The following is a 13,595-nucleotide window of genomic DNA, read 5'->3' as shown; positions in this document are numbered from 1 at the left end:
TTATAAGGAAAACTCAAGAGACAGATTGATTCATCAAAATGCATCATTACCATAGGAAAAATAACTAAAAAGATGTACCAAATATGTTTTACTAAATATACTAAATTTAAAATGTCAGTATAAAACTTTACATCTTTTTATTATGGAAAATTTCAAATATATATATGGAGAATTGAATCATGAACCTAAGTACTCATCACTCTGCTCAAGCAATTATTAACTCATTTTCCATCTTATTTATTTATACCCCTACTCTTTTTTGCTACCATCCCTGTCTAATTTATTTTGAAATAAATGCCAGACATTATAAATTTTATTTCTGATTATTTTAGTTTATATCTCTGAAAATTAAGGTCTTTTTAAAACACAATCATGATGCCATTATCATGCTCCCTAAAATTTATAATTTCTCAAAATTATCAAATACAGTTTGTATTCTAATTGCCTTTATTTATTCAAATTAGGATCCATATTTCACAATATTTAATATGTCTCTCGAATCTTTTTAGTTAAGGATTCTCCATTACCTGTCTTCATCTGTTCCTACAATCTATGTGTCAAAGAAAAATAAATTACATTTTCTGTAGTTTCCCAGGGTCTGGATTGTGATGAATCCTTCTGTATCACCTAACATGTCCTTTTGCCCATTGTATTTTCTGTAAATTGGTAAATCTAGAGGGTTGATCTAATTTAGTGTAATATTTGGCAAGAATTTGCTGTTGTGTACTTCAAACAGAAGCTACATAATGTCTGTCTCCTACTCTCTTAGTAATATTATCAACGATTGATGTTCATTTATTACCTTCATTAGTGTTGCAGGCTGAATTGTGTTGCCGTAAAATTCATATATTGAAACCCTAATCCCCAGTACTTCAGAATGTGACTGCATTTGGAAAAAGCGTCTTTAAAAGAGGTAATTAAAGTTAAATGAAGTCATATGAATTGTCCCTAATCTGATCAGACTGGTATACTTAGAGGTAGCGGGTGTTAGGATATACATAGAGACACCAGGGATACAAGCACTTAGAGGAAAGACCATGTGAGGACACAGTAAGAAGGTGGCCATCTTCAAACCAAGGAGAGAAGCCTCAGAAGAAACCAAACCTACTGACACCTTGATCTTGGACTTCCAGCCTCCAGAACTGTAAGAAAATAAATTGTTTGTTTAAGCCACCCAGTGTGTGGTGCTTTTTTATGGCAGCCCTAGTGAACTAACGTAATTAGTGATGACAAAATGCCAATGTTTCAATTATATCATTTCTTCTTAGTTATGAGGAATATTTGAATTAAAACCCTATTTTTCTTCATTAATTATTTGGTTAACCTGAGGTAGGTTTTGTCTTCACAAAAAAGATAAATTGGTTCATCACCATCCTTTAAGGAGGAATATATCATTATTACTCATGAGTTAACCATATTTGGTGGTGAAATAGTAAGTGCTCTGCCTTCCTGCCCTAGAATCAACCCTGGGGAAACTACAGAGTGAAACATAGATTCCAGACACCTATATAACAGCACTGTGGGGAACTCCTGGGAAAGGTAAGCATATACTGAAGTGGTATGTCTAGAATATATGTAGTTGCAGCCTGGGAAAAGGGCAACAGAAAGCAACAACAAATTAAGACATCAAAGCATTTTAAATTAGCTCCTGTCTTTTCCATGTTTTAACTTGGAATAGCATTGCCTGGGTCTTCCTTGCAGAAATCTGATGTAGTTACTCACAGCACAGATTAATTTATTGGGGGTGGGACAGTGCAAAGAATAGCAGAACACTATAAAAGTTCTGCTGGGATATGGAATAAAAAAACACAGATAGAGGTTGAGCAGCTTTATACACTTACTTGCTCATAATTTCCTCCTCTAGACCTCCAGAACTAGGAGATTTACAACCCAGTGATAATTCCCATCCCAAGAACAACTTCTTCCTTAAAGATTTTAACAATTTATCTTTGATGTGGTGGCAAAAAGTGACTAACTGTAGTATTGTGGCATGTGGCGTTCTCTTGCCTAGGGCTCATCACTTTTCTAAGCCTGGAACCTACTAAGAACAACAGAGACTAAAGTGACTATCTCTTACACATTATGAGAAAAGCATATTCTCAGATGAATATGAGCCCTCAGGCCAAAACGTTTATACATCTGAGGATTCAAAAGAAAACAACAACCTGAGCAACACAGTGTCAAGACTGTAAAGGGTCTCAGATTTGACCCTATCTTCAAGATAACATTATCATGCCACAATTTCATGATATTAGCAGAAGACATATTCCTGGGTCAGATACTACTTCCTATAGCAATAGCAATATCTGCATTGGTACCTGTTCCTCAGGCCCCAGTTTCCACAGTATGATACAAAGAGGGCCAGGTGAGGCCTACATAAGCAGTATGTTGCATTACAGGAGAGAAACCCTGAGCTTAGGAAACCCAAATCTTTTACACCAGGCAATAAGCCTGCCTGCCCTTTGCTCCTGAGGGAGACATCATTTTTATTATATTGGACAGTAAACAAATCTGGCCTTTGCTATGGAGAAAGATACTATTTCTATCTTCCAAGGCTGTTTACTATACAAACATTTTTGAAAGAACAGTTTAAAATAAAGGCAGGGGCTTCCCTGGTGGCGCAGTGGTTGAGAGTCCGCCTGCCGATGCAGGGGACAAGGGTTTGTGCCCCGGTTCGGGAAGATCCCACATGCCGCGGAGCGGCTGGGCCCGTGAGCCATGGCTGCTGAGCCTGTGCATCCGGAGCCTGTGCTCCCCAACGGGAGAGGCCACACACAAAAAAACAAAAACAAAAAAACAAACAAACAAAAAACAATAAAATAAAGGCAGTCAGTGCCTCAGTTCATAAAAGGTGCAAAAACACTAGAGACTCAGGAAAAACTGTCTCCCAACACATATTCAATGTGAAACGTGAAGTAGAAAATAACTGATCCAGTATTTATGAGAGGAATATTTTAGTATGTTATCAAAACAAAAGTGGAGCTATCAATATAAAGCATAGACTATATATATATAAATTTATATAGATATATATGAATTTATATATATATATAGTTATAAAGCATAGAATATATATATGAATTTATTCATGACCAGAATGAAAACCATCTATTTCGGATAGGGTAATCTCCAGGGATGCATTTAGGGAGGGCTTCATGGGAGATTTCAACTGGCTGACTCTTAACTGTCAAGGAAAGGTAAAATCATATATTCCTTTTAAAGTTAAACAAAATACTACCTGGCAGAACTCAAATCATTAGTTAGGGCATACTAACCAAATAAATATTGACACAACTATATTCGCACCCCTGTAGTTAGGATAAGTACAATTCCTGACTGTCCTATTTCCTCAGCTTATACACCAATTATTCTCTTACAGATTGACTGATAACATGAAGGGTTATTAAGCATGAAACAACAGCACACCTGAGCATTCCTGCTATTAATGTTTCCTCACATGTGGTCCATTGTTATCCTGCACTAAATCTGAAATGGTGATATGATTTAATCAAAACATGCTGCATTGATTGGAACCTGAACTTGAAAAGCTAATATGACATAGTACTGCCATCCTTAGGCACAAAGAAAAACAAATTAAAAATGATATCGTTTTCTTCATCTACATGACAACATCTGTTGGAGTTATAATGACCTGACTTGACAGTGCAATCTAACTGTCCCAAGTATTTAAGTGGAAAGTGGTATATAATAGATGCATGAAGGGTTTTAAACCAAGAATTGGCATGGAAACAATTTGCCACTTAAGACAATGCATGACAGCATGAAACTATCCCAATAAGCCTTCTATAGTATAGATAAATCTTTGAAAACTGAGCTATTGTTTCAAGCATTTCTAAATCTATTTCCTTGCCAATATTTTTATTATTATTTTTTAAAAGCTATTTGCTAAATACTCTAGTAGCCTTCCCCAGCTGGCATTCCTCATTTGAATTAAAGAACAAAAAAATAAATTTAGTACCATTTTCTCAATTCTCCCAAGAGTGGTACATATTACCACCAGTACCAGTCAAGACTCACAGGAGAGAAGTTAGTTAATTATATCCAGTGGATGCTTTAGGTACTAAGGCTAATTCTCTGTGTGAGCAACGCTGCTAAGGCTAACTACTGCAGCAAAGATTCACTTACAGAAGAATTCATATTCTCTATGTCAATTAAGATTCTGGGGAAATAAACAAGATCCATTAATCAAGAATAAGGCCCCTTGGAGTACAAAGATGTATAAGACATAGTTCCTGTCCATAATTTATAACATCTTGTTGGAGAGATGATAAATGAGCAAAAGTCAACAAGTCACATTCTACATAACTGCACTGTACACTGACATAAATAAACGGTTACTGCATTATAATATGAAGAGATTAAAATGATAAATCATGTTACCATTTGCCAGTGCAGAAATGAAATTAAAGAAAGGAAATGTTTTTTCTAGGTTGTTTTGGGGAAAAAAAAATTAGGAAAGAGGTGTTATTTGAACTACAAGCATGGAGTGAATAAGAACAAAAGATGGCAGGAAATTCTAGTTTGAGGAATAGCAGAAGCAAAACCCCAGGTTTAAGTGTGATAAATATTAGCAAGTTCTGAGCTAAGGATGGGATTAAAGAGACAGCAACAGTAGTTCTTGTGGGGAAATGAAGGGAAACAAGGCTGAATGCAGAGGTCGGAAAAGAATATCAAGGATTCTGAAGGCTTAGGAGATGGGTTTAAAATGAAGTTAGAAAGAGTGAATCTTGTCAAGTGGACACCCATGTGCCCACCACCAAGCCTAACAAGGAATGTGATGGCTTTCTGGAGGGCTTTGGTTAGTAATATACTCACAGAGAGTATTGCCTACTTACATATTAAACACCTATCAAATGATCAGTACGGGCTGGGAGTTATCCATATTCTAAACATATTTTCATAATTATCTAACAAACTGGGCATTATCAGTGAGGCTCTCAAAAGCTACTACCTTACCCTGGTCATATAACCAGGTGTGTAGTATCTGCCATTGTATCACAAAAAGGTCTGTCTGATTCTAATGCTATTTAAGCATACAGCATTCATGATGAAAGCAATATTTATGGAAGATTAGTTTGGAAACAGAGTGGGAATGAAATGAAGGAAGAAGACACTAGAGGCACGGAAATCATTTAGGAGGCAATTAAATGAATCCTCCACCAATGATGAAGCCTCAAAGGGAAGAGAAAAAGAAAGAGGAAGCAATTGATAAAAGAATTAAGATTTCAAGAATAATGGAGAAAAGGAGGATATGTAGTCATGGAATGTGACAGAAGGTGGATCAACAAGGAGAAATTTATAGCCAGGGCAGTAGAATACAGGGAGAGGTCAGAGTCATGATAAAAATAATTTTTATAATAATTCCCATTGTCAGGTGTACATGCATAGTTCCATTTTTCTGGAACGTCCTCCTCTAAGTCTTTTCTAGTTGCCAAATTCCTTGAAGACCAAATTCAAAATTAATTTCCTGGTATAAAACTTTCTTTGACATTCTTTGGAAGATGAATCACTCCTGAGATCTTTCACATTTATATATTGCTATCTTATCATGTTACATTGTATTGTTACCACGGCTTACTTGTGTTTCTTTAATAGTATACAGTCAGGGTGGTGAAGGCAGGGGTCATCTCTTACACGCATCTTAAAATGTAAAGTGTATATGTACTTTTTAATTACAAAAGAAATATAGGATAAGTACGTAAATGTCAATACATACAAAAATAGAAAGTAAACCACAGTCTCTTTTAAATGTAGAATTTATTATAATTTCCTAACTTAGTTGGAATTATAATATTTATAATTTTTAAAAATATAGCCTGGCTATTACGGGCCCAGGCTTTGGAGCCAGACTGAGTAGAGTTAAAATCCTAGCTTGGTTACTTATAGCTAAGAAAGACGTTGAGTACTCTCCTGTCCTCTCTGTGTCTCAGTTCCCTTAACTGTAAACTGGGAAGCTCAGTATCACCTCCCTCACAGTGTTATGATGATTAAATGAATTAACGTGTGTACATCAGCTGTTGTTTCATTTTTACACCATCTATTTGGGCACCACACCACCTCTATTCTTAGACGTTGTGATACTTACCTCTGCCTCAGTATTTGGCTTGTGAATCTAGACCTGAAAGATCAAACAAGTCCATCCTCTGCCCAGAATGATTGGTTTAAAGATGCGGAGGTGATTCAGGTAAGGCCAATTAGAGCCTTCCATTCATCCCTTAGATAATTTCTGGAAAAACTGGGTAAGAGGCATTCCCTTTTTGCTGGGATTGTTAAATATGAGGACAGGGTCTAGAGTTGTAGTTCTGCCACCACATGTGGAAAATCTGCCTGAGAAGGAAGCCAAAGCAAAGAACAGAGCTGAGTAACGGAAAAAGATGGACAGTTTCCTAATGACATTGCTTGAGCCCCCAAATTCAATTGTACCGGGTGCCTGCTGTCCTTCTAGTTATATAATCCAGCAAGGTTCAAACCTTTGAATGAGTTTACTTCAAGGATCCCTAATACTCTTGAAAAATATAATGCTTTTTTGTCTTTGATATGAAAAGATATGTATTGAAAAAAATTCTAGTTTGGAATGATCTGGCTTTATGCAGTACCAATAATGACTCGATAAACGCTTTCTGAATCAACAATTCAATGTGTCTTCCTATTTTATTGTAAGGGATACCGCACACTTATTTCCTTGTTCTAGATGCATTTTGCTTAATCCTTCAACTGTATTTATGATTATAAAAGAATTACAGGTAATTCATATCATTTAAATGTACCAAAGGCTTTCGTTTAAATTAATTTAGTTCATCAGAGGTTTACTAGCATCTACTGTGTGCCAAGAACCATGCAAGCAACTGGGGATATAAAGATAGATAAGATCCAGTCCTACTTTCAAGGTAGTCGTAGCCTAAAAGATGTATCACACATGGCAAATAATTAAACATAATAAAATATAACACACACAGTAATAGAGCTCCATATAAAAAGATATGAGGAAAAAGGGTATGGATCAGGGAGAACTACAGAGAAAATGTAATATTTGACTTGTGCCTTAAAAGCTATGCAGATAATTTTAAAATAGAAAAGAGAGGGAAGAGCACCTCGGTTTCAGAGAATAACATGAGCAAATGCAGTATATAAAGTGTTCAAGAAACAGTGAACAATTCCCCAGGACTTGAACATCTGAGAAGTGTGTGTGTGTGTGTGTGTGTGTGTGTGTGTGTGTCTGTGTGTGTAGTACTAAGGAGAGGAATGCTAAGTGAAAGCTACAGACAAGGAGAGAGATTAGCAATTTATGAGAAGGCTTGCATACTCTTAAAAGAAAACTGGTTTTCATTTATGTATCGGAATGCTAGAGAGATTAAGTAGAAAATACAATAAGATCTGTGTTTGATAAATGTATGTATTTGTTGTTTATGTGAAGGTCAGTGGTAGGGTAAAGTATTAGGAGCAGAACATCAATTAGAAGGCGTGGTCCTAGGATACATTATTTGGGCTTAACCTAAGGAAATTTCAGTGAGAATTAGCAGAAAGGGAGAGCACTTGAGATCCATTTCAGAAACAGAATCAGTAGGCTTTTGTGCCAGATTGCAAAGCAGCACGAAGAGAATGTGTATTGGAGATGACTATCTGGGATGCTAATCTGGAACAAATGGATGGATTACACTTTCATAACCTTATTTTCCTAAAGTGGAAAATACCTTGGTTCTGCTAAAGATGCTCTTTGTGTTTATAATGTACTTATTCTAAGAAAAATAGAATGGCATTGTGTATACATTAATGCGGTGATAGAAAACTAATTTTAAAATGCAAGAGCATTTTCTAGGAAGCACCTATTTTGAAAAGGTTTATTTTTACACTTAACCATATTTTATCTGGATATATTAAAACATTTTTATTTCTAAAAGTAATTTTTAAGTGTCTCTAGTCTTATCAAAAATTTCCCATGGTTAAGAATGTATTTATCTCCCCTCCCTCAAAATTCTTCCTCTCTTGTTCTGCCACAAAGTTTCTGGAATTACCAGTTTTCCAGTTACATTTCTTATTTCTGCTAAGTAATGGTTACAACTTTACCACACCCTCTAGCTAAAAATTCACCATCACTTTCTCATTTTGGATAAATTATAGATACTAATTGGGTTGAATTGGTATTCTTGCCTTACTGAGACATTTGGTTAACTGCGTGTTCTGTCTTGAGAAGTTCCATAGTTTGCAGGTCTTTAAGCATTGACACTTCATAGAATTCCCTTCTGTGATGAAAAGATGGAATCTTTAAATAAAATTGTATTATTTTCTTATTTTTCCTCTAAAATAAATTCATGTCTTTATATAGTTTCTGTAATCACTGGTGTCCCCTGATAAATTATCTGCTCTAATTCAATCAACCTCATGTTACTCTTTTTCCAAAAGATAATAAAACATTTAGTGGAAATTCAACCTAAGACCCACACCTATGACATTTAACTGAAGAGCTCACTCAGTTCATTAGTTCACTGACATTAATCAAGAATCTTCTTTGTTTGTCCTTTCAACCAGCTTACATTTCACTTAAACATTATAGTGTTTTTCAAGCCAACTCAAATTAATTTTGCAATCAAAATTTCACAAGGCATTTTCTCCAGTACTTTGCTAGAAGTCAAGATGCATTACATCTACTCCACTCTGTTCATTTATTAAGGCTGTACAGTTATCACAAAAGCAACCAGCTTTGTCTGGCACAATTTGCTCTGTATTAATTTATTTATTCTATTTATTTCTCATGGCTGTGCTTTTCTTTCAAACACATGGTAGCATTTTCAGAATAATTTTTCATTTTTGCACTTCCTTATTTCAATCAATAAGATTAATTACATTTAAGAAATAAATTAGTTATTTTTATTTTAAAACAATTATAGAGTTCTAAACATTAGAAAAAAGTACTAAACTTAAGGTAAAGAGAGAGATAACTAAACTTTTGAGATGGCATGAATTGGTGGACTTAATTTATAGTGACTGGGACTGAGACTTAATTTAACACTAGCTAGCTCTGATACAACTCCTCCAAGTTTCCATTTTAGAAATGTCCACAATGGTTTTCACAACAACAACAAAAAAAACTGTTTTAATGCCACAAACCCTATAACTCAAGTCAGGAAAAGGATATATGATAAATTCTTGTAGAATTTCTATTGACTAAATTGATATTAGCGATGAATTCAAAAGCATATACTTCATCTGTATATTTCACATTTCATACTTATATCCAGAACAGGGCAGATTAGTCCAAGGAAAGTATAAATATATTTTGATTCTTTTTACATTATATAATCCTTTTGTTTATGGCTAACATTAGGACATAATAGTTATTCTAAATATATGTCTTTATCAGACATACATATTCTTTTTCAAGTTAGCACAATGAAAGCTATAAATATACTTTGATTCTCTATATACAATACAACCTCCTTTATTATGACTAATTTTAGGCTGCAAGAGCTATATGGACCAGAAAAGCAGTTAACCATCCTGAGTTATATGAGAATTACCTGCATTGATAACCAGAGCCTTGTCTTGCCCTTCTATGTCTGCCTTCTCAGTTTCTCTTTCTACAGATATTCAGAGACTACTACTCAAAGCAGGAACTATGGCAAGTTTAAGAAAATAGAAATGGTTAAGTGACAAAGGTTTTGATTTGGGAAGACTTAGTTATTTAATGATGTGGCATAAACCAGGTAGTGTTAGGAATAAATGCTCTGTCATAATTAGACCAACTAAGTTAAGTAAATCTCAGTCCAAAAAACACATACAAGTGGAATGCCTACTTGTTGGTATGGTAAATTTAATTAAATGATGAGCATACCAATTTGATCTTTAACCCTAGATCTGAGAAAGAAAATTTGACCATTTTCCTTATCTGCTGACAAAAATGAAGATTGGGACTGGATAGTTTGTACAAATGCAAACAAACAAACAAAAACACCACACCCTACAGAAATGGAAATATCACCCTTAAGTCTCAGAGCAGTGCATACCTCACCTAAATATTCCGACTGCATTAGATAAAAATTTCGTACTATGATCTGATCAATGTTCTCTAAACAATGTAAGGCTAGGTGAAACGTTACTAAAGAACCAGAAGAGAGGACAGGCTGAAAAGAAGGTAAAGATATAAAAGATGAGATGATATGAAAACAGAAGACAAAAAAGAAAAACTTGAACTATAGAGTAAAAATTAAAATTGGAAATAGTAAAGAGTATAAATGACATATCAGGATTATTAAATCAGTTACCTAATGAATGAATTTTAAAAACTCTCTGGGAAGGCAAAGCAAATGGCCAAAAGAAGAAAATAATGAAAACTATGACCTGTAGATACAAATATGTAATCTAGGGCTTTGAGATTTTCCAGAAAAAACTAAGTCAATGAAAATAAGTTCAATACTTAAAGAAATAATTGTAGAAAAATTTTCTACACCAAGAAAGATCATTTATATAAGCAAAGATTTTCACCAAGTCACAGGCAAAATTGAATTTTAAAAAGCCCATTTTTATATCTAATCTGGTAATTATTTTTTATTCTCAAGCAATAAAAATTTTTCTTCTTGCATGTAAGCATAAAAAACAGATTATCTGCAAAGAAACTAAAAATAAAACTAGTTTCAGATACAAAGATACCTTCAGTTTTCTCCTCCTTTGAAGCAAATGCTAGATAAAAATGGATATATGTCTTCAGATTAAAAAAAAAAAAACACTAAGAATGCCAAATCATTATTCATGAGAAAAGGCAACCAGAAAACATTCTCAAATTCCAACGAATATATACCCTTTATATACTCTTTACATACTCTTTTATATACCCTTTACATACTCTTCCTTTGACAAGAGAATTCAGCTTAGATAACTGTGGGATGAATCAAAATCCAGAACCAAAGAATGGAAAATTTAAAAGTATAAAGGGATTGGAAGAGAAGTTGGGAACTAAGTACATATATGGAGCTAGGCCTATGAAAAATGTATCAATATCTTTGCAAAATTAAATGCAAGGGAAAAATTCTTAAAAGTAATATTTTTACATTATACATATCTATAGAGATACCTAGAGAGAGAGAGAGAGAGAGATAGTATCTATCAACTAATGTTTTCTTCCAAAAATAGATTTGAAAATGAGGAAATGAAGAAGTAAAGGGCACCTTAATTTTCATGCATGAAGAGAAACAAAAATAATTGTTTCAGTATGAGATTTTGTAATTAAGGTATATTAATTTATGTTAAATAAATTTAAATACATTCTCTAGATAAATTAAAAGCAGGATTTGTATATTCTAAATCATAAAAGAAGAAAATTATATACATTGTGAAAAAGAGAACACAAATGTGCAAACACAACAGCAACAACAAAACAAGAATTAGGAAGAAAAAACCATAATATTGACAGAGGTATTTTCATTTGTATGAATTAGACTTCCAGCCTTTGCTTAGGATGGAAAAAGTTAGAAACAAGAATAAAAGCCAGGCATCCACAAAATCATAACTTGTCTTAACCCTATCAGAGAGCTGAGATCTCAGGTCAGTCTCCTACCCAGAAATATAAGGAAAAACAGGCTCCTCCAAGGACAGAGAGGGGCATGAGTACTGACTTAGCTGGAATACAGCACGGAAGTAAAACAAGGTCATCATAAAAGGAAACAAGAAGATTTCTGCTAAGTTTTTTAAAAAATTGCATAAACCAAGTGTGAGCTTGCATGAGAGTGTAGAACCTGCAGGATGCACAGCACAAGAGTGTACTCAGGAGAGTCGAGAATTGCTGGTGGCCACAGACACAAATGCTGTTTGCACCCAACTTGCAGGCTCTTTCGTGGACCTCACCAAAGGTTTACAAGAAAGACTGGGGACAGAGCAAGATACCAGAGAAAACTGTCAGTGACAAAGTCCTAGGGAGGGAAGCAGCCTCTGTTGTGGGAAAGGGGCAAAGCCTCACCCAGATCTTTCTCCCCTACATCCCTTATCGAACAAAAGCCTTAAGTCACTGTGAGAGGGACAAACAGGGGAAAACCCACTGAAACGGAGAAAAAGGTAAAAGAAAAATAATCCGACTACTACAGGAGGGGTAAAATCTCGAATAAGCATAAAGCCTGCCAAACGTTTAAGGCAAAGTTGAGGCTGCTGTGAGGAGGACGGGCCATATTACTGAGAAAGGCACATACTCAATCCAGGGACACAGGGCTGGCCTAAGCCTAAGCCTAAGAACGGTTCCCACACCCTCCACGACCAGAGTTAACAAGTGTTGAACCATAGTATAAAAATATACTCTTGGGCTTCCCTGGTGGCGCAGTGGTTGAGAGTCCTCCTGCCGATGCAGGGGACACGGGTTCGTGCCCCGGTCTGGGAGGATCCCACATGCCGTGGAGTGGCTGGGCCCGTGAGCCATGGCCGCTGGGCCTGCGCGTCCGGAGCCTGTGCTCCGCAACGGGAGAGGCCACAACAGTGAGAGGCCCGCGTAACGCAAAAAAAAAAAAAAATATATATATATATATATATATATATATATATATATACTCTTGAAGGCAGAAGCTCACAGGAAAATCTAATGTTGAGGAACAGTGAGAAATTCTCTCTGGTGATCAACCCCCAACCGAAGTACAAGATGTACAATGTACTTGAGAAGATTTGAAGCCTGTGGTGTGTTGAGTGCAACAAATAACAACAAAGCCTAAATCAAGGGAGACTGACTCTTGATTGATGTCACAACCCACAATAAAAGCCCAGCAGAAGAAGAGGCGTGCCCATTTCCAGGAATAAATACTACTTACCTCAGTCTCTAAGCTCTCTGCAAATGTTCATCTCCCATTCAAATATTATAAGACACACAGAAAAGCAAGAGAAAACCCCACTGTGGAGAGATACACCAATCACTGAACCAGATGCAGATATGACCCAGATGGTGGAAGTAAAAGACAGGATATTTAAACTAACCATGATTAATATGATGAAGGCTCTAATAGAAAAAGTGGGCAATATGCATGAACAGGTGGAAAACTTCAACAGAGAGATGCATTAGAAATAATCAAATGGAAATTCTAGAAATAATATTAATAATAATAAACACAGGAACCGAGATGAAAAATGCCTTTGATGGGCTTAGTAGCAGATCTGACACAGCCATGTAAAGACTTAGTGAACTTAAAGAGAGGGGGAAATTACTTAATTCTTATGAAACAAAGCAGCATATTAAAAAAGAAGGAATGGAATATAGTTTCTAAAAACCTGTTTGGAGGCAGATAGTCTGGCAAATTCCAGCTCTGTTATTTATCAACTTTGTGACTTTCAACAACTTACATAAATTCCCTATGCTTCAGCTTTATACCTCGGTAAATGGAACAATGATCATACTTACTTCGTAAGGTTCTTGTGAGGACTCAATGAATCATTGTGTGTAAAATATTTAATAACTGTTTATGTTCCACAGTGTCAATAAGTGTTAGCTATTATTATTACTAAAAAATTAAAAATAAGCTAGTATAGCAATAGTTATGTCAGACAAAATAGAATTGGAAGAAAATTATTAAATATGGTAAAGTGTTACAAAAATACAGCTGATGAAACGT

The 13,595-nt window shown here is 35.2% G+C and overlaps 1 protein-coding gene across 2 annotated transcripts in view; it reads right to left on the bottom strand.

Annotated features, from left to right (window-relative positions):
* GRID2 (glutamate ionotropic receptor delta type subunit 2) overlaps positions 1-13,595 on the bottom strand; it is a 1,342,883-nt gene that overhangs the window by 359,836 nt on the left and 969,452 nt on the right. The window lies entirely within an intron of this gene.

Source organism: Delphinus delphis, chromosome 5 (genome assembly GCF_949987515.2).
Source record: "Delphinus delphis chromosome 5, mDelDel1.2, whole genome shotgun sequence".
NCBI classification, from domain to species: Eukaryota; Metazoa; Chordata; class Mammalia; order Artiodactyla; family Delphinidae; genus Delphinus; species Delphinus delphis.
The sequence above is the reverse complement of the archived record's forward strand: the minus strand, read 5'-3'. Positions and strand labels throughout refer to the sequence as shown.